We start from the raw sequence: 19,007 nt of genomic DNA, 5'->3' as shown, positions 1-19,007 counted from the left end.
TCCAGATATTCCTAGAATTCAGCATGGATGGCTGAAACCCATACCAGCACTTGGACTCTTGGAAAGGGAGAACAAACAAACAAAAACGGGGAAGCCAACATGTGAAAGAGCATCTACAGTGTCAACATCAGGAAGAATGAGCCATCTTTCAGCAAAGGTAAAGCAAGTGGGAAAAGAAGACATCCTACAGGGGTTCCCTCCTTTAAACACTCTGGTTAACAATGTCCTGGAAAGCTACTGCAGTGCTCTTAGGCTGCGTACACACCAAAGGATCATGGGAACTGTTGTTTTTAAGAGTGCTTAGAATTGTGGCTCCATGGTGCATCACAGCTCGAGCTTCTATGCACAAGAAAAGCAAACACCATTGTCTTCCATTTAAACTTTCATAAAAAGAATTTAAAAAGAGGCAGAGGAGTTGCAGGTTTTCAATGTAACAATTTTAATGGTTTCCAAATAATTCTGTATTATCAACGAGTTGAGACACTTTACACTCAAATATACCACAGCATCTGATGACGGTCAAACTATCTTGTTCAGACCTGTGTACAAATGAGACGAATAAATGATACAAGGTAAATCATAAAGAGGTGCAAGGGAAGCTGTGTCAGTAGTCTGTGATTCAAATTCTCCTGGTTGATATTTATTAATCAGAATAGTTTCATTTCTGGTGATTCACTGGTGACACTCATCCACAAAGAAAAGTACTATTGTGTCCAAGATGCACTTTATTTCTTATAAAATGAGTCAAGGCTTGCTGACCAGCTGCTTAGACTTGCTGAATGCCAAGATGTGTACTAGTGGATAAAGAACAGTTAAGGCTGTATGTGTTTCTCTTTATGACTGTATGATCTTTGCATAGTAACTGTATGATTTCATCTTCATAAGCGTTAGAATTAAACGACCCACCCCTGAAGTTGCTTTCAAGCATTTCCCCCAGTAAATGTTGATGGGAAGTGTGAATGCTGGGATATAGGGCTGTGTTGGTGGGGCAGGCAAAGCCCTGGGGGGCTGGCAGTGGCACAACGGAGGGGGTGGGGAAGCGGACAGCTCTGCCGCCTGAAGCAAATGGCTTCACCTTGCCCAATAGACAGGCCGCCCCTGGGTGTCCCATTCATCTCACCCTCTGGAAAATTCTAGAACTATTCTAAAAGTATTTCAAATGTTTGATGATGACTTCGTGAGGGCATGTGGTTACATCAGCAGTTAATGACATAGCTGCCAAGTCTCCTGCTGAAAAATGCGGGATCAGCAGTGGCACGGCACCGGAAGTCGCTTCTACGCATGTCTGGACATGCATAGAAGCAACTTCCGGTGCCGGCGCTGCCTGATTTCCAGTGCCCAGACATGGGCAGAGCGGCACCAGAAGTCGCTTCTACGCATGTCCAGACATGTGTAGAAGCGATTTCCAGTGCCGCTCTGCCCGATTTCCGGTGTCCAGACATGGGCAGAGCGGCACCCGAAATGGAGCCTCCCTGGCAGGTAGGAAATCTGGGGGATTTCCGGGATTTTTTCTATTCGGGATAACAGCGGGAAACGGATTAAAATCTGGGGGTTTCCCACGAAAAACGGGAGACTTGGCAGCTATGGTTAATGGCAAGCTATATTGGGTGATGACCCACTTCTCACATAGTTCATATGTAGCATCTGCTCTTGAACTAGTTCTGAGGAAGAGAGCAAGATTCCAGAGTCCAGACAGTTGTACCTAGTTCTTGAGCTCTTGGGAAATTTTCAATAACTTGGTTGAATAGGGTGCAATTTACGCACATATAAATCCCTTCTGAAAATGCTTTAATTTTTTTTTATAAAAAAATACAGTGGTACCTTGGTTTGCGACCACAATCTGTTCCGCGGAGCCGGTCGCTCCCCGAATCGGTTGCTCACCTGAGGCACGCTTCTGCGCATGTGTGAAGCGCCAATAGAGCGCTTCTGCAAATGACATGTGCGCGCTGCGCAGATTGCTTCTGCACATCTGAGCGCCGCGGAACCCAGATGTAAACACTTCTGGGTCTGTGGTGGTCGGAAACTGAAGTGGTCGCAAACGGAGGGGATCGCAAACTGAGGTTTGACTGTACATTGAATTTTCCATAAGTTTCACCATCAACATCTAGTGTCACATTGTATATTGCACTTAAAACACACTTTAAACATTTTATTTGCAGCTGTATAGCTGAGTCCTAGTACTCTGGTAAGAGAATTTTGGTTAGATGTCTATTGCAGTTTGTAACAAAGACCTGCAGGATTACATTATGCAAAAGAATATCCCCTCTTAATACTCAGAAATCCTCATCCCTTTTTTATGTGTCTGTCTCAGTTGTGGATATTTCCATAGTGAAATAATCATAGCTACCAGCATATTTTGCTAACTAAGGGCAACAAGAGATGTGATTGAGTGAGAGGGTGCAAAACATTTAGTATAGTAAAGCTAGCACAGATAATCTGAGCCATATTTTTTTGTAAACCCACACCTGTCTTATGCAAGCAAATCCCACAGAGAGTTTGTACCCAAATAAATGTAGATAGGATTGCAACCTAAAGAAGTGCACACACATATGCAATAGTCCGTGCTGCTCTGGCTTCAGATGTTTCGCCCTCTTAAACTCCTTCCCAATTCATCCTCTTTAGAGGCATGTTCTTTTGTTATGCCACCCTGCTCCTGCCTCTATCCACCTGGCCCAGGGTGGGGCCTGACAGGTTTTATGAGGATTGCTGCTGCTGCTGCCCAGCAAAGAGGGCTTCTTCTTTTAAATTGCTTTTTATATCATTAAAAATAATAATTGGTGTGTGTTTTAACTGTCTTTAACTGAGTTGTAAAGGCATTTTGTGGGGCGTGCCTGGGAGGAGAGGAGCAGGGGAGACCCAGTTACAGTGGTTCTGGATAGGGGGACGTACTGTATGGCATGGGAGGGGGGGCAGGTCGGGTAAGGGGCATAGACAGTTAGTATGTGTGCCAGCCCCTCCTCCAGCCTGGGGAACTGTGGTTGTCATATCAGTCAGCCCTTGGGTCTGCAACTGCTGCTGTTGAATGCCAGGTCAGCACAGAATAAAATCTCCCTCAACCATAATCTGAATATGGATGAGGAGGCTGACCTGGCACGTATCACTGAAACCTGGGTGGGTGAACAGGGTGGAGTTGGTCCATCTGGGTACTCAGTGCAGCATCAGGCCAGACTCCAGGGCTGGGGAGAGGGAGTTGCTGTGATCTCTAGATATTCCCTCTCTATCTCCAGGCTCTCTGTCCAGTGGGAGGGGAGGAGATTTAGAGTGTGTGTTCCTGGCATTGGGCAATCAGTATTAGGGATTCTAAAAGTTGGAAGAAAAGCTGCAGGCTGGAAAAGCAGAACAGTGATTGATTTCTGTTTGAATCAAAGGCTGCGGCTGTGGGGGAACAAAGACCCTTTTGGGGTTGTTCTGCTGTGAAATCTTCCATTGCAGGCTCAGGTTGTATAAAACATATATCATAAAAACACACCACAGTCTTTGCTGTGCCTCGTTTCCAAAAGGAAACGCTAATCCTGATCAAGTTCCAGGAACCCCTGGAATCTCATATCACTCAGAGATTAGAATGGCATACAACCAGATTCATCTCTTTCTCTTAATACCAGATACAGGGAATAAATCACCGGATAATACTATACTGTTGTTCTCTGAGAAACATTTGGCTGATCACTGTTAGAAATGGAATGGACAGGATGGGAGGAGCTTGCTTACTTAAGACCAAGAATACAGTACTGGGCAGAGGTGCGTGATGAGCCTCAGAACACCAAACCAATGCTTCAAGCCCCGTATTTACTCTTGCAAATTACCCATTTCACCAAAAAACCTTTTAAATAGCAGAATTGGCCTTTAAAATGCATTCAGATCTTGACTCACCTGCCTCTCATTTAATATATTGTTCTACATCCATAACCGAGATCTCATCAAATGATGTGTCTTCAATTACCCCCCCCCCCAGTTCTGATTGTCACCTGCCCAGTCCAGCCCCAAAGGAAAGCAAATAGATCTCTGTCTTTGACTTTGCTTTCCTGCCCAGCTACTGCAGGCCAACCCAAAGAAAGGGCACCCAAGGAAAGCAGGTGCCCCCAATCAGTTTCTGACAGAGCAGGTGCCTTCCCAACACCCTGCAAAGGCAGTACAGAATCCTGGAACCGTAAATGTGCTCAATTCCATTTCACTGGAGCCATCTCTGTTGGAACCTTGTGATATGAAACGAAGTTTCAAAAACAACACACATGCAGCTGGAAGCACTTGTGTTTGTTGGCTTTGAGTTTGCTTTTGAGTTTTTGCCCTCTTCAAGAATAGCAAGTGTCAGCAGCAAGCATGTAGAAAAATGAGCAACTGCTGTAAAAGTGAGGCAGACATTGCAAAAAGAAAATGAGAAAATAACACCTTGGTCATTTAATGTGCTATTGATACGCTTCTCTGTGAAGGAGGCAGAAATTTTAATTTACTAGGGCGGAAAAAAAAGCTTGGTTCGTCTCTAAAGGTTGCAGTTTCACTTGTTGGGGGTAGCAGCCTGAATGCGAGGATGCCACTAGTGCAGGCACCCCCAAACTCTGCCCTCCATATGTTTGGGGACTACAATTCCCATCATCCCTGACCACTGGTCCTGTTAGCTAGGGATGATGGGAGTTGTAGTCCCAAAACATCTGGAGGGCCGAGTTTGGGGATGCCTGCACTAGAATATGCCTTTTCTGTGGTGGCTCCCCCTTTGTAGAATGCTCTCCCCAGGGAGGTTTGCCTGGCACCTTCACTACATATATTTAAGTACCAGGCAAAATCATTCCTCTTTTCCCAGGCTTTTGGCTTATTGAACAATCATGGCCTCTTAAACTGTGTGTGTGTGTTACTGTTATGTTGGTTATGCTATGTAGGTATTTTTGTGTTTTATATTGCAAATCGCCCTGGGATGAAGGGTGGTGTGTGTGTGGAAATTTAAGAAATAATAAGCAATACTTGGAAGCGATCTATAGTTGCACCATCGGGGTGTACTAGAATACCTGACTCTTTACCTGAGGCTGCATTCCTCAACACCTGTGGGAATGAGCCTCAGTGTGGGTGGAATTCAAGGAACACATTCTTCCTTCCAAGTACACAGGCACAGCGTCGCTCTGACAGTTTGTCTCACTGAAATCAACAGCAGGAATAACGCTGCTGGTCCACTTGCATCCACTGACCTGGGAGGATAAGGCAGCCCCACCGAATTCACGGGGGCTTACCTCTGAGTAGACCGCTGCATAGGCTAGCATTGCTAACCTCTCACGAACACCAACCAGGATATGGCTGCTCTAAAGATTTAGAAACAAGGGGAATCGCTCCCGGCCCATGAGTTAAAGCAAACACAGCGAGCAAGAAAAACCACACAACCCTTGCCCTGGCAAGAAAAATGAGTGGGGGAGAAGAAGGAAGTTTTTTTTTCCTTCCCCCATCCAGCTATTACAGCTCCATTAGTCATTTCTTATTTCCCAGTTCGCCAAAAGTGGCGCTCGAGTTCCATTTAAAGGGGGGCGAGTGGGAAGTTCCGCTCTCTCCCGCCGCGCGTTCCGAAATGTAAAGGGGATGGGACAGAAACGGGATGGCAGCAACTTCCCCTGAAGTTGAAAGGGAGTTGGGAGGAGTTTTTTGGGGGGTGGGCGTGGAGAGAGCTCGGAGCCGCCGCGTCTCCACAGCAACGGCTGCAGATTGATTCTCCATCAAGTTGTCAGCGCGCGTCTTGATGGCGAGGAGATAATTGCAAGGTAGCCGCTTTCCACGCGCGCTCTTTCGGCTGGGCTACACTGATCGCGGGCAGCAGCTGAGTTATTTGCCCCGAAAATAAAAGGAGAGGAGATCGATGTGCTCCGCAGTGCCCGATCTGGTAGGAGAGAGAGAGCGGCTCCCTTCCCCCACCCATCCCTTTGTAGGTAGAAGCTTGTTGTGGCGGGAGGCGGGAGCGACGCGCACGTTGGCTTCGCCGTCAAAACACAACGCAGAGGCAGCTTCTCCTTTGTGCGCTCCGAGCCAACGCAAGTTTCCTCGGAAGGAAGAGGGAATTACTCCGGAGTAAATGTGCGCAAGATCCCGATCCCGCTGTCCCTTACTCGGAAGTAATGCCCTCTTTACTGGGAAGGAATCCTGCCTCCTCCCTTTCGAAGTGGGCTTAAGATTCCAGCCTTAAACGCGGCAACACGGAATTTGTAGGTGGGTTTATTTATTCAAAGCGTCTTCGAGAAGTGTCCGCCTTCGCCAGCCTCCGACAAGCACGCCTCCGGTTCTCAATCTCTATTTTTCTTCTTCCCTAGGGAGCTACTGAATCCCGAAACCCCAGAGTGGGTGGGGACGGCGGAGATAACCCCCCCCCCTTTATTTTGCTAAATGACTTTAATTAGAGAGCATAACCGGCTGCGCCCAGACTGCAGACTCTTCAGTGAGTAAAGGCGCCTGGCGGGCTCCCTCCTTCACTTTTATTTATTAAAAAAGAAAGAAATTATTTTCTCAATCGCCTGTGAATTCGCTGGGCTGGCTGGTGATTTGGTGAATGAAAAGTGGAACGTTTTTTGTTAACTAATGAGTCGCCTAGAGGGGGATCTCTCACTGCTCGGGATAGGCTGATAATTGGAGGGTTTTATCCCTTAGCAGAACCATATACTGTACTTACGTACTTATTTATTTAAAAAACTCTTCTCCTTTTGCAGTAAGTGCGATCAATGGTGGATCTTCTTTCTCCTGGTCCTTTTCATTTCTCACTTTGCTTGTTGAGAACTCCCCATCGTTTGCAAGAGTTGCATCTTTGCTTGAGGCTGAAAGACATGCAAATCTTTTTTATGCAGATTCTGTGGCTCTTACAGTTTCAACAGGCTTAGAAGGGGAAGAGTATCACAACACAGAGTGGTTACCCACCCCGCCCCGGCGTAACTCTCTAAATGACTAAACTTGTGCTGAAGTTTCAGCTTCTCTCCCATGGCTTTTTGTTTGTTAGCAACAAGTGTGGGTCGTATTTATAGACAGCTCTGCTATTTTGTGGTGTGGAAGGTTTCAATTTTGTTCAGCCGGTAGCGAGCCACATTCCCCGGCACAGCACCTCTCTAGGGCTTACATTGTGTGTACATGAATAGCAACAGGTTATGTAATGGGGAAGGCAGTGCTGCAGCATTTTGGCACAAATCCAAGTAGAAACCCTTTGTGCTCTTTGCTATAGGTTTCTGTGCAAAACTGAGACACGTCTTGGCCTTCTGGGAAGTGTTTGTGTGTGCTGCTTTTGGGGGTCATCTTCTATGCACCTTGATCAAAAGCAACTCTGCAGGCTGCAAACCCAGATTTCTTTATTGGTTATCACTTATAGCCATGTCAGTTGGGAGAAGGGGACCCATGGGTTCAAAACTCCTGATGTGCTTTTGCAAGTTGGAACAGGTGGAATGAAAATTAGGTGCACGTAAAGAACAGGCGGGTGGCACTGTGAGTTAAACCACAGTACCTAGGGCTTGCCAATCAGAAGGTCAGTGGTTCGAATCACCACGATGGGGTGAGCTCCCGTTGCTCTGTCCCAGTTCCTGCCAACCTAGCAGTTCGAAAGCACCTCAAAGTGCAAGTAGATAAATAGGTACCGCTACAGCGGGAAGGTAAACAGTGTTTCCATGTGCTGCTCTGGTTCACCAGAAGCGGGTTTTGTCATGCTGGCTACATAACCTGGAAGCTGTACGCCGGCTCCCTCGGCCAATAATGCGAGATGAGCGCCGCAACCGCAGAGTCGGTCACGACTGGACCTAATGGTCAGGGGTCCCTTTACCTTTTTAAAGAACCCCAATGTGGCTGGAGTTGTCAGATGGCATCATTAGACAATAGGACGGCCAAACAAGCAGGGGTGGGGGTGGGGAGTGGCACGATCTGTCTTTTAACAGCAGCTTGATGTGTAGGAATGAGAAAACAGAGGTTTTTGCAGCATGGAGTTGTTGTTGTTGTTTATTGAATTTATATAGTGCCCTATACCCGGAGATCTCAGGGCGGTTTACATAATAAATAAAATCGAAATATAAAACCACAAAATACACAATCAAAACAAAAACAACAACCCAATAACCCCCACCCCTAAAAAAAACACCACATTTTAAAAGGGCATAGGATCCTCACAACATTTAAAGTACTGTAAGACAATTAACAAAGGTGGACAGGAGCCACTCGTTGGAAAGACCATGATGTCAGAAATGTCTGTGGCAATATTTGTTGACAACCAAATTGGCCGGGTGCCTTTCTGATACAAGGACAAAAATAAGAGTGGGAGGGAGGAAAATTAGCTTTGGTTGCTGTGCAGAGTTGGGTATAATTGCCTTCTAAGGTGTTGCATGTCAAAGGCACGACGACAGTGGCCAGCTGAAAACTTGACACACCTTTCTTTTTCTGGTGCCTGCATAACTGTTGCACTGCAATGTGGGTGGAAGGTGTGTAAACAACCCACCTCCATGCCCAGTGCTTGTTTGTTGGTGGGTGTGTATTGTGAGAATCTGATGTATTGGGAAAGTGCATAATCAGGCTGAGAAGGAGGCCTGTTTTGACCCACAAAGCCATTTTCCCCAAGCCATTTTCCTGTGCCCTATACCTGATGTCGTATATAAGATGTCAGATGTGAGGGCAGATAAAGACACCATCTCTGCTGTCAACTGATAATGAGCACCTGCAAAGCTTTGCCTGTGTGGTTTGCTTTCATACCACACAGGCAAAAGGAAATGCTTCAACTGATGTCATGGTCAACATGTGGCCCACTGGCTGGATCCAGTTTCTTATCCTTGTTCCACACCCACCAGCAGTGTGGTGATGAAGGACCTTGGCAATATATTTTGGGATGTTCTTGGTAGTTTGAGCCCTCTTACTAATGAGACCTTGATGGTTGTCAGAATGAGGACTCTACAAGCAGATGAGAGATCTGTAGTTTGGACAAATTGCTGTTGCTTTGATAAAATAGGCTATCAAATAAAAAAAAAAGGTCAACCCATCACATAACTGCTGAATAAAATTGTCCTATGAACCAACTAAAACATTCACCACCTTATTGAAGTTTTTTTTACCAAACAGTTAACTTTTTCAGTAATAGTTGTGTAGAATGAAGCATCGGGTCTGGTTGAACTGCACATGAGCTGGCCCATTTTTCTATTTTGTTACTTAGCTAGACTTTGCAACAAATATTTCCAGCACACTAGTTCCTTAACGTTTCAGAGGCAACGAAGCGATATCTGTGTTGCCTACATTTTGGCAGCTCCTTCAAGATTCTGATGTCACAGGCTGACCTAGTCCTGCTTGGGAATGTAAAAATGTTGTCAATCAACAACTTAAAACACAATTTCTTAGTAATCAGAGTTTTAATCACATTGTTTAAAGATTGCCATCTTAAAATTAACTCTGAGGAATGGCAGTGGGCATTTCTACTTTCTACTAGGGCTGCCATAGTAGGATGATTATTACTATTTTTTAATGTTTTAAAAATACCCCCCCCCCAAAGCTCAACAACTTTGTCTGGATTTTTACTTTGGGGAATATGGCAACCCTATTTCTACTTCCCCCAATTGTGTCGCCAAAATTTGTACAGGTTCTAGAACATGCATCTTTACTTGGAAATGTAGCATTTAATTATCAAATGTATTGTTAATATGTTAACATTTGACTGCATTTTAAAGACTTGCAGTCACCTTAAAAAACTAGTTTAAAGAGATGTGTGAACAATGTGATTGGATGGTTTCAAAGTTAGGCTGACCTAGTCTTGCTTGGGAACGTAAAAATGTAGGGATTGTGGCAAACTTTATAAAAGGCTGGTGCGGAAGTAAACTAATCCTAGCTTGGAAAAGCTGAGCCAATTATGAGCCGATCCAAATTTGGTATGTGACTGGGTCTGGCTGTTCCAGCACTGCCATTATTTGTTTCCATATTCCTTTCTATCCAGGTAAAATTAGGAAAAGGGTGGGGGGGGGAGGCCTAGGTGAAGAAAGGGGTTGGTAGAACTGTAGAGTGGGAAGCGACCCCAAGGGTTATCTGGCCCAACCGCCTACATTGTAGGAATCACAGCTAAGTAATCTTTGACAGATGACCATTCAATCTCTGTTTAAAAACCTCCAATGAAGGTGTGCCAGAAAGTTCTTCCTTATGTTAAATAGTCCGGATCTCCTTTCTTGTGATTTTATTCCATTGGTTCCATTCATCCTGAAGCAGCAGGAAACATACCGTACTTTCTCCATCTGACAGTGCTCCAGCACTGGGGGGCGGAGAGCAGGTGGGGCTGGGGCTGGCATGTGTCCCGGGGGTGGGGCGCGCTGCCTGCAGGGGTGGGGCATGCATTCTGGGGGTGGGGCATGGTGCCCAGCATGGGCGGGGGGGGGGGCAGCCACGATGGCACCCTACCGGGCTTGCGCTGCCAGGGGCGGTGCACTCCCCCCGCACTCCTCTTCCTCCGCCAGTGTTCCTAGCTTCCACTGAACTTGCCAGATCCTTTTGAGCATTCTCCAAAGAGTTTGGAAAGACTGAGCCTATTCCACATCAAGACCGGATAGGCATTTTGTTCAAAAAGAAGTTAGGTTCTGACAGTGACAGAATTGTGACTAACAAGCTGGTCAGCTGAGCATAGGATGCTGTTGTAGTGCAAGATGGTTTGTGCACAATTTTCTCATTAGCTCTGTGCAGTCTGCTGTACATAGCTTCTGCCATTTCAAGACAGAGGAAATGTGACCTAATTAAATTTAGTATTATGGGGCTGGGGAAAGTATTTATCCACTTTCCTATGCTGACTAATACGAATGAGGGCTCTAGGGGACTGTTACTGGCATTGGTAGCCTGATCTCATGGAGACTTAGCCACTGAAAACAATGCCTAACAGTGTAGTCATATGCATGTATACTTGCGTGTTAACCACAGTGAGTTCAGTTGGGCTTATTCGCAGGTAGCTGTGTGTAATATTGCAGCCAGTTTATAAAACTTCCAACTGACCAGTAAACCAGTCAAACAATCTTAGGTTTCGGGACACACTGAATACAGTCCAGATGCACGATATGTGCTTTTGCTACACTGCAGTGTCTCTTTGATCTTGTGTAAACTTTTTTTCTAGTACCCACAGCTACAGCTAAAAGTTCTGCATTCCCCCTGCTGTCACCTACTAGAAAAGTGTTGAATTTACTAGCAGAGGGGAGATGTGCTCCCAACTACTTTGAGATTGGTCCTGAAGCAGGGAATCATCAGATCCATCTTCTTTTAGTCTGCCCATTTCTTCATGTGTTCACGAGTCTGTTCTGTATAGTCTCTGTATTAATCTGCATTTTAAAAAACCAGCATGAACATTTGTATTTTAATATGCATCTTTCATAAAACAGGCATTTGTAAATGTTTCTGATTAAGACCTGCGTCACAACATTTTGGGAAGTACCAGTGACCGCCTCTCTCACTCTGTAGGCCTTGTGACTCTTAACTTCTGGGTTGTGTGTTTGAGTCCCTCATAGAGTTTGAAGAGACCACAAGGGCCATCCAGTCCAACCCCCTGCCAAGCAGTAAACACCATCAAAGCATTCCTGACAGATGGCTGTCAAGACTCCACCACACTTCTTGGCAGCAAATTCCACTGTCGAACAGCTCTTACTGTCAGGAAGCTCTTCTTAATGTTTAGGTGGAATCTTCTTTCTTGTAGTTTGAATCCATTGCTCCGTGTCTGCTTCTCTGGAGCAGCAGAAAACAACCTTTCACCCTCCTCTATATGACATCCTTTTATATATTTAAACATGGCAATCATATCACCCCTTAACCTTCTCTTCTCCAGGCTAAACATACCCAGCTTCCTAAGCTGTTCCTCAAAAGGCATTGTTTCCAAGCCTTTGACCATTTTGGTTGCCCTCTTCTAGACACGTTCCATGTTGGGCAAAAGATTCCTGCATTGCAGAGTGTTGGACTAATGTCCCTGGTGCTACAATTCTATGATTCTAAGTGCATTCAGAGCTGTACATTAGATCAGGTGGCGAGGATAAGTCAGTTGGTATTGGCATTTGCAAAGAATGAGTTTCTCAACCACCCCTGTTCTGAAGAGGTTGAGAAGCTTGATGCCATGCCTGTGATACACAGCCCTTGTGCCTCAGGAGGCAGATATGTCTGTTTTCTATAGTTTAATTAGAAGTTCTTGCTGTTGTTCTTTCATCTTAACAGTGCTCCAGTATCTGAGAACACGTCTTCTAATCTGTTTCTTGTATTGCTTTGATGAATGCCACCATACCATTTCAGATGATAATGAAATCTTATTTACCAGGTTTTTCTTTTTCTTAAAAAAAATCAAACCCAAAAATGGCTGTACCAGCAGCAGAAATATTGCTGCACCCAGCACCTATCAAGATCTGTTTTCTCTGAAATTTTCTAGGTGGTAAGTGTAGCACTTAGTGATGAAAACAGGGCTGTGACTTGTACAGCCCAGTGCTTTGCTTGTTTCTTTGATGATCAATTTGTCTGCAAACTGAACCCCAGTTAATGGAACAGGAACGGTAAGCTGGCAGCCTAATGAGCTTGTGTTCCAAGACTTTTGTATTCCTCAGCTCCATGCCAGGTTTTCAACGTACCCTTGTTCCCCTGCCTTTTAAATGAGGGTTTTGATCTGCAGACATTAGGCTGTGTTTATGTGTGTACCACTAGATTCCATGCAGTGAAAAGCGCTATCTGCTGATTTTGACAGATGGTAAAGGCACAAGAACAGATTATGCTGTCTCCACCCTGCACCCCATTCATCATTTGGCAGATCCAATGACTGGCCTGCTTGAAAATTGACAAGATACATGTTTTGTGAGCTATTTGAAACTGGATGATCAAACTTACTGTTATAAACATGATGCCATGTGCAGTCCATAAATATACCTTAACACTTAAAAGCTTATCATAGTATCCTACTGTCCCTCCAAATGGGGTATATTCCATTTGTTTGGAATGGCTTTGGGTGATAATGGTGCTGAGAGGAATAATTTTTTGTAAATTCCTTATTGTTGTTGGGAGTGATATCATAGAAGTCATATTGTAGAGTTGGAAGGGATTCCTGCAATGATTGAATATGCAGTTTGTCCCATACAGGGATCGAACCTGCAACCTTGGCATTATCAGTATCACACACTAACCAACTGAGCTGTTAATTTCACTGTTAACAACTGAGCTGTTAATTTCACTAATTTTTTTTTAAAAAAACCCCTCCTACGTAGAAGTTGTGCTATTCACAATGTTATATGTTCTAATAGGGAAAAAACCCCAGATGAACTGTTAAAAAAACAACCACCTTCTACCAGAGGTGGTGGTTTTTTGCAATAAACGGCTTCTGTTACTAAATTTTCCCAGGTGGTGATGAGTTGAGCAGCCACCCCATATCATCTTAAAACCTTTTACTAGATTTCCCCTAAGTGGCCAGAAATTCATTTATCCGTCACAATCCATTCTCGGTATCCAATCAGCTCATTTCATAATTCAGCTGCAATCCTAGGTAGACTTACTTGAGAGTAAGTCCAGTTGAATTTAGTGGGGCTTGCTTCTGAGTAGACATGGATTGGATTGCACTGTTAAAATGTAAATTTATGTACATTTTGGTTTTTCTGCATGCCTCCTGAAACTAGTTTCAGTGCTGAAAGAGTCAAAGTGAAACCAGGATGATAAAACAGAAATTCATGTTAGGTTTCTGTATTTTTAGCTGTGGGGACAATTTTGTTGCTACTTTCTTGGACTATAATTTCTCTTGTTGGCCCTATAGTGTGTGTTTCTCTCTCTCCAAATAGAATATATGTTCTCTTAGCTGCATTTCTTTTAGACTAGGTTTAAACTCCCTAATAGTAAAGAATTTTGAGTGGAAATTTTAACATTAAGGGTATATCAGAGTTTGCTAGCTGTTAAGCTTTTCTTAAAACCATTCTTTAATGCAGGCTTCTGAGTGCTTGGAATATTGCATTTCCCCCTAAATTCACATGGCTATCTCTAATATCAACCATCCATATTGCAGCGACGTCTCCAGGGGGTAACATCCATCCAAAATATTTCTTGCTATCTTCTCTCTCTCTCTCTCTCACTTTTTTGTTCCTACACCATTTGACAAAGTCCCATGGCTGCAAGAATTGCAGCAAATGAGTGACCAGAGATTTGCCGTTTGTTAATCTCGGCATTTGATAAAAGTCTGCAGGTGACTTTAAATAAAAAATGTTTCGCTTTTTCTCCAGCTCAATGAAGTTATGTTCGTTACATATCTTTAGGCACCAGTCAAAAACATCTGCTAGGCCTTTGGCTAATTAAACAACCCATGGCCTTTTCAAATGTGGGGACAGTATTGTTTTTGTTTCTTACTATGTTATGTATTTTTGTGTTTTTATATTGTAAACTGCCCTGTGATCCTCAGATGAAGGGCATTATCGAAATTTGATAAACAAAATTAAAATTAAAAGTAGATATCTGGCAGGGATTTCCAGATTGAGGTCAGATCAGCCACCTTCAGCAAAGAGGTGAGCGCATCAAAGAAAAACCCAGCATCTTAAGACTTCTAGTCTCCAAGATGAAGTATTCTGGAATCAGTATGGCCAAGCATTAAGGGCTTGCTTCCCACAGAATCCCATAAAAGAGCATTTCTACACATCAAGCTCATACTGATTCTGATGTAGTGCTCATGAAGATCTGCTTTCCATGTGTGCAAGTTGATAATGGAGGCTGCTGTGTATAGATAGGCTAACTAACAGATGCAGATCTGCAGGGGATATAGATGCAGATGAGTTCATATCTACATCCAACTGACAGCAGAATCCTTCTACCAGATGGCTCACTCATCTTCCAGTGTGCTATGCCACTATGCTTCCAACGAATGCTGTCATCATGAGTGGTTTTATGGCATATAGTGCTACTCTCTCCCAGTGACTTTTGAAGTTACATGTACTAAGTGGGATGAGCCAGCTGAGAGCAAGAAGAAAAGATGAAGTCACAACAGCTTGTTTGGGCTGAATTGCTCTTCCTTCCCAACCCCAACAGGGGCAGCTACCACCAAGTGTCTTGTGGAAAGGACCCTAGGACAGCAAGAAGGGCAGGTGAGTGAATACTATGACCTGCTTCTGTTTCAGTTGGAGTATGACTTCTTCTTAGAGCAGTGTATCTCAAACTTGGGTCTCCGGCTGTTGTCGGACTACAACTCCCATCATCCCTCACCCCTGGACCTGCTAGCTGGGGATTTGTAGTCCAACAACAGCTGGAGACCCAAGTTTGAGGAACACTGTCTTAGAGGGTTATCTACTGCCATCTGCCCTGTGGGAAGGATCCTGTAGATTTGTTGTGCTTGATACTGCTTATTGTGGTGGTGCATCTAGATGGTATCTAAATAACTATTAGGAAGGCGTTTCCATTGTTTTAGCATTTATCTTTTAAATGAACAGTTTAAAACCACTTTTATTTTGGGTTTTAGAGGCTAAGTTCTGTATTCAATAAGTCACTTCGAGACATTTATTAAAAAGTGTTGGATTAAAAGAATACTAATAAAAAAACAAATTGCAGCAACATCTGAAGGTTGAAGAACACAGGAACATAGGAAACTGTCTTACATTTAGCTCAAGATTGCCCATACTGGCTGGTAGTGGCTGCCCCTGAATTTCAGGCAAGGATTGAACCTGCCACTTTCTGCATGCAAAGCAGATTCTCTGCTACTGAGCTGTGGCTCTTCCCCATTTTGGTTCTATGCTTTAATATTTTGTGAGATGCTTTGTAAAAAGCAAGGGATAAATGTTAATGATCCAAATGGCAAAAGAGCTGAAGGTATTACTATTACAAATGTGGCTTGTGATAAAAAGAATCCCGAATTTCCTTCAATGAGGATGGGAAAGGGAAGGGAAGGTGGAAGGAAGCTGCTGCCACAGGGCTCTAATCTTGCATCATGACTAACTCATATCATGGTCCATGAGCCTAGAGCAGGCATCCCCAAACTTCGGCCCTCCAGATGTTTTGGACTACAATTCCCATCATCCCTGACCACTGGTCCTGTTAGCTACGGATCATGGGAGTTGTAGGCCAAAACATCTGGAGGGCCGCAGTTTGGGGATGCCTGGCCTAGGGCTTGCCGATCAGAAGGTCAGCGGTTCGAATCCCCGGACGGGGTGAGCTCCCGTTGCTCAGTCCCAGCTCCTGCCAACCTAGCAGTTTGAAAGCATGTCAAAGTGCAAGTAGATAAATAGGTACCGCTCCGGCGGGAAGGTAAACAGCATTTCTGTGCGCTGCTCTGGTTCACCAGAAGTGGCTTAGTCATGCTGGCCACATGACCCGGAAGCTGTATGCCGGCTCCCTCGACCAGGAAAGCGAGATGAGCGCCGCAATCCCAGAGTCATCTGTGACTGGACCTAATGGTCAGGGGTCCCTTTACCTTTACCTTTACAGTGAGGCATTGGCCAATAGTTCCTGCCTCCCCCAGGAATTTTCTGTGTGTCTTCCTATGGACACCTGTCGCCCACTTTGATGAATATTTTCTTTAGGGAATGTTTAAAATACATGGAAGAGTATGAACCCTAAGCATGTTTATTTGAAAGGGGGTTCCACAGCAATAAATGGGATTGACTTTCCACTAAATGTTCTCGGGACTGAAATCAGACTATCTGAAGGTGGCAGAATCTTTCCCTCTGGTTTCATTTTGTATCAGCTTCCTTTTTGTATCTTGGTTTAGTTTGGGCTGAGCTACTTAAAGTAAAATTTGGTGGATGCCAATGAAATGTGAGGGACGCTTTGCATGCTAGTGCCCAATTATGCGTACAGCTGACAGAGTGTTTCGCTGAGTTTATCATTCCGTTGAGATCAGTGAGAATTAGTTCAGTCTGATGGAGAAGGCTTTAAGATGGAAAAGGCAATAGATTTAGCTATTGCCACAGATTGATTTATGCTTGCTTGTGCTTTTGTTTCATATCATGCTGGTCCTCTTCCGTATCGAACCAAGCATTGTTGTGTCATGTTTTAATCATAGCCTTTTGCATAACTGCTGATAACACAGAGGTGTGGCTCCTACTGGTTTTACGAGGCTGTTCATTTGCATTTTTGTGCTGCTTTTCTGATCTAAATGAGCAGCCAAGATGACACCCATATAATTAAATAATGAAACATCAAATGAAATACTGTAGCCCATACTGCTGTTAATAAAACACACTAGCCCATAGCACAATAAAACAAACATAAACCACCTGCGCGCAAAACAAACCACTATATTAGCAGTAGTAATAATGAATGAAGCTGTTGTTAGGTTTTTCCTTTAAGACTGATGTGGTCAATGGTGGTACTCAGAGATGTGTGTTTGTAGCCCTGATCTGAATGATAGCACACCTGTGAGCTTTTGCTAATTTAAATAATTGAAGGTAGAGTTTGCTCACTGTAATGTGATTGGGTAATTGACTATTTTGAATTCTGTATTTAAGCTACCCAAATGGTTCATGGGTGTGGTGGTGATGGATTGTGAAATGAAACTGAATGGAGTAGAGGAGTGTGTTGTATATAATTGTAAATAAAAGCAAGCAAAATACTGAAGACAACTTTGTTATTTCGTCGACCCTGCCGCTGTTGCCACTCGGTTGGTGCGTATTGCCCAACATCCGTATCAGAAGCCCAAGATCTCAGATAATATTTGCTCCCCAGTATTGGTCAGAAAGAAAGAAAATCATAGAATCATAGAGTTGGAAGAGACCACAAGGGCCACCCAGTCCAACCCCCTGCCAAGCAGGAAACACCATCAAAGCATTCCTGACAGATGGCTGTCAAGCCTCCGCTTAAAGACCTCCAAAGAAGGAGACTCCACCACACTCCTTGGCAGCAAATTCCACTGTCGAACAGCTCTTACTGTCAGGAAGGTCTTCCTAATGTTTAGGTGGAATCTTCTTTCATGTAGCTTGAATCCATTGCTCTGTGTTCGCTTCTCTGGAGCAGCAGAAAACAACCTTTCACCCTCTTCCATATGACATCCTTTTATATATTTGAACATGGCTATCATATCACCCCTTGAAAGAAAGAAAGAAAGAAAGAAAGAAAGAAAGAAACAGTGTCAAGGATTTTCTACACAGTTCCTCCCAACTAAGTTCATGATAGAGCAGCAGTAGTGAGCTCTGCCTATGACTGGCATGTCTTGTTTTAGTAATAGAGCTCACACATCTTTTAACAGGTACCCAAGAGGACATTCAACAGGTGAAGCCATTTGTAGCATGGGGATGCTCCACCTGTTGAAATTTTCCAACTGTTAAGAAATCCTGTTGTTGTTTTTCCAACAGTGACACTTCGGTCTGCAACCTTTCTTGGCCCTTGTCGCTTCTAACCTGAGCCTTTTCACATTCTTATTGTTGGTTGTTTGACTGTGTCTCGTCCAGGTCACAGAATGCAGAGCTTATCTTGGCTGGCTGTTCCAGCATTCTTCTTGTCTTGAAGTCCAGCCAGTCTTAACCTTCTTCTCCTCTTGGCTGCCAGCTGGCACTTTGCCTATAGTGACAAGTGAGAGGAGGAGCTGTGGACAGGGGGGTGTCCTACTTTTGTCCCGTCTTGCTTGCAGTTCTTGTGTGCCACCACAGTTCTTGTTCTGATTCCTTGAGAGGCAGAAGTTTTGCTCTTTGGTAGGACCTAAAGGTAAGGGACCAGCATTAGCAGGTTTTATCAGAGAGTGTTAGGAACAAAAGGTGCTTTGGTTTATGGGATTTTTGTGTGTGCTTATAACTTACACCTCTTTTGAATGTCTCAACCGTTCGGCTAATGTGCAGCATTATCAGCAATGATAACTTACCAATAACTTTCTTGCACCTGACTTTTCTTTTTTAAGAATAAAATATAAATAAAGCAGTACTTTAGGCTGCTGTTATAACCACATTCTGAGAAATAAGTCTCATTTAATTAAATGAGGCTTACTCCCAGGTAAGCAGGGTTAGCAGTTCAGCTGTGTAACCATTGTAAATGTGTTACATGTTAAGAAAAGAATTCAGTTTTTGCATATGACTTTTGGTACAAAACCAGTCTTTTGAAGTTTATGGAAGAGCACACACTTTTCAATGAGAACCAGGGCAGCTTTA

General features: G+C 44.0%; 1 protein-coding gene across 7 annotated transcripts in view; it reads left to right on the top strand.

Moving 5' to 3' along the window:
* Positions 1 to 5,350: 5,350 nt before the first annotated feature.
* Positions 5,351 to 19,007, top strand: part of PRR5L (proline rich 5 like) — a 72,130-nt gene continuing 58,473 nt past the window's right edge. Inside the window, exons 1-2 of one of the 7 annotated variants that reach the window (XM_035116134.2) lie at positions 5,352 to 5,854; positions 6,279 to 6,403. The gene's annotated coding sequence lies outside the window, so the exon portion shown is untranslated. Of the gene's footprint in view, positions 6,404 to 10,340; positions 18,571 to 19,007 lie in introns of those variants that run through there. The other 6 variants (XM_035116116.2, XM_035116178.2, XM_035116171.2 and 3 more) reach the window with 6 other exon arrangements.

This window comes from Zootoca vivipara, chromosome 1 (genome assembly GCF_963506605.1).
Source record: "Zootoca vivipara chromosome 1, rZooViv1.1, whole genome shotgun sequence".
In the NCBI taxonomy this organism is placed as follows: domain Eukaryota; kingdom Metazoa; phylum Chordata; class Lepidosauria; order Squamata; family Lacertidae; genus Zootoca; species Zootoca vivipara.
Note: the sequence above shows the minus strand (reverse complement) of the source record. Positions and strands in the feature narration are given on the sequence as shown.